This window comes from Onychostruthus taczanowskii, unplaced genomic scaffold (assembly GCF_017590055.1).
Source record: "Onychostruthus taczanowskii isolate IOZ18803 unplaced genomic scaffold, ASM1759005v1 scaffold93, whole genome shotgun sequence".
NCBI lineage: Eukaryota > Metazoa > Chordata > Aves > Passeriformes > Passeridae > Onychostruthus > Onychostruthus taczanowskii.
Genome location: NW_024507324.1, coordinates 486,648 through 489,626, shown reverse-complemented (window position 1 = coordinate 489,626; position 2,979 = coordinate 486,648).

Sequence of the window (2,979 nt, the reverse complement as noted above, 5' to 3'; positions counted from 1 at the left end):
TACACCCTTAGATTCCCTATTTATTCTTCACATGGTTTTTCACAGAACACATAGCTTGTTTGGTGAACAGAATGAATGTTAAGGTGGATGCCATTGGGATGCATAGAGAACCTTACATCTTTGATTTCTCAACTGCCTTTTGCTCTTAAAAAAAGTTGAAGTGACCTGCACAATCTTTTTTCACAGTTTATTAACAAAACCACAGCATATCACAAATTGTAACTCTGTTCCCAATAGAGATGGGGGTGTTTCTCTAGTGAGTATTACAGTATTTTTATGTACCAATTGAAACGGTCACTTAAGTGCTAATGCCTATACCTGTGCTAGGGTCAATTGGACAGTGTATTAGTGGATCAAATACCTATAGTTGCTCTATTGTTTGGGATCACATTGGCTAGTACAGCCTACTAAACAGCAGTGGGGAGGTTTCCTAGTACTGAGAAGGTGACTGAGGTTACCTGGCTTGTCTAAGGTGACACAGTGAATCACATGCAGGTGATGGAGAGGGACACATAGCTGCGAATCCTGGCAGTTTAAAACACCTCCAGGCAATGTTGCCACACTGCTAACCTCCTTTCTGTTCCCCACCTTGCCATTGTTCCTTTGTGGCAACTTTGGTGCTGATCTGAATTGCCAGGTGAGAAGGTTCAACAGGTAAGGGGTATTATGTTAAGCAAAGACCTTTCTGGTAGCATCCGCATGTACATATATACATTGGGCTGCAAACTGCTGCGTTGTCCAGTCACATAAATGCCTGTTCCAGCTCAGCAGGTGGAGCAGGGATATGCAGGAGAGAGTGAAGAGGGCTGTGGGGACACCAGCTCAAATGAGTTAAAACATCATGTAACAAGACCCTAAGTCCCTGTGCTCTAATATGTAACACCTAGCTATCACAAATGATAGTAAGAAATCTTTACACAATAAATGAATTCTTGGGTTTTATAACCAGTGTGTTTTACAGGGACAAAACTATCTTACAGCTCCCACTTTCAATTACGTCCCGGACACATTTAGGACAATTACTGTGAATAATTTTTATCACAGGAAAGTATTCTCTGACCTTTACATGCAGTGTAGTATTATTGTGATTTTTCAGTAATCTACAAACTTCTGGATAAGTGTTAACCACTGGATTTAAAGCTGCTGAGCAGTGACAAAGATAGACCCACTACAACAAAAAATAGTACATTATTTAACCATACAAAGGATGGAAAACAAGGGTGCTTGCTAGTTGATGTTAGTAAATGTTAGTTTTGAATGTACATGTTACTTGTTTAACACTTGTTAGTATATTGGGAGGGTGGAGGAAGAAAGCAAACATCTAAAATGAAATGTTTTTTATGTAAGTGAACATATACCCTCCTACCTGAAGATGGGTTTGCATCTTCAGGTAACTATAACGAGGCAACTATAGTTGTTTTGTAACTATAGCAATAGTTAGGGTAGTGAAAAGGTATTAATGTCTTTCTTTCCTGTTCTAAAAACATTATTTTCAAATTCTATGAATACTGCCATTAGCATAATGCTTAAAGGGCTGATGTACAGTTAAGAAAATTATAAATAATTACAGCAATTACATTATGATCTGACACATTAAGTCCATATTGTTGAGGGTTTCAAATTACCAGTTACTAAACTGTAAATAAGTTTGGAACAGTTTTTTTTTTCTTTCAGGGTGATTTCCCTCTCTTTATAGTTCTGTTGACAACCAGAAATTACAATACCAAGCAAATGTTTCACGCTACATATGTTAACACAAAAAATACATTCATTATAGTATCAAACACTGTTATATCTTATGGGCAATGAGTTATAAGATTTCAAAGGGCATTTGGTAAGATGGGAACATGTATCCTTTGTAGTCCAATCTCTTTCATGGATCTATAGCTTGCATCTCCTTTGCCTCCCATTTTTGTTAGAACTGTATGCTTAACTACACACAAGTACATCTACTGTGAATATCATCCTCTTCTAACCAGAGAGGAAAGCAGTTAAGAGAGAAGTGTACTACATACAAACTGAAAGACGTACATTTTTATAGCCATCTCTGACTCCTGCCACCTTTTCTACCACCTTTTTAAAGTGGGGAATTTAGAAAATGCCAGCAGGTAAGTTAGGTTACTTCTGTTTCTTGTCAGACCTCCCTAAAGTTTGTTTTTTCTTTGGCTTACATTCAATAATTTTCTCCCTCTATCACCTTTAACTACTTTATTAACTTTTCTTTTTCACTACTTTTTAATTTCCCTTTTCCTCAAAGGCCATCTCTCCCAGTGGTACCTGGCCATGATATCTGCATGATTGCCTTCACAAGTCTGAGTTTTGCTTCTTTTGTTGGCTTCTCTGTTCTAGGTTCTTGATAATTTATCATGGCTGCTTTTGCTATGCTTAATCTTCAGTTTGAACATCCCCTTCCTATGAACTACCAAAATTAAAGTCTTGAGCTCATACTTTGTTTCTCCTCTGTTATGATCTGGGATGCACATAAGAATTCAAGTTTTGTTGCTTTCTAATCACTGGCCCAAATTTCACCTTTTGGCATGGAAGTTGATTTGTGTTTCTGTTATTTTTTGAACATCCACATTGCCCAGGAAAGATACAAATCCTTACCTTTGGAAACACCAGTTCTGACAGTAATTACTTTCACCTCACAATGCACAGTATTGTATAATTTAAAGAAACTCCAAATTTCTGCTTCATTCACCCTTAAATAAATTCTACCAACCAAACTGTGTTTGGCATGATTTTTCCTTCTGGTAAAACATGACCCTGACTGACTGTTGACAAATGGGTGTTACCTTATGAAGTACTTGCACAGTGGGTCTCTGCATTTGCACACATCATTGACAGAAGCTGAAGTTGTGCCCACACACTAAAAAATAAATGAGGCTTCTAAAACAAAAACAACATGAACTTTTTTGAAAAAAAACCCAAACCAAACCAAACCTGCAGACAGGGGTTTGGGGGATTGGGGGCGGAGGG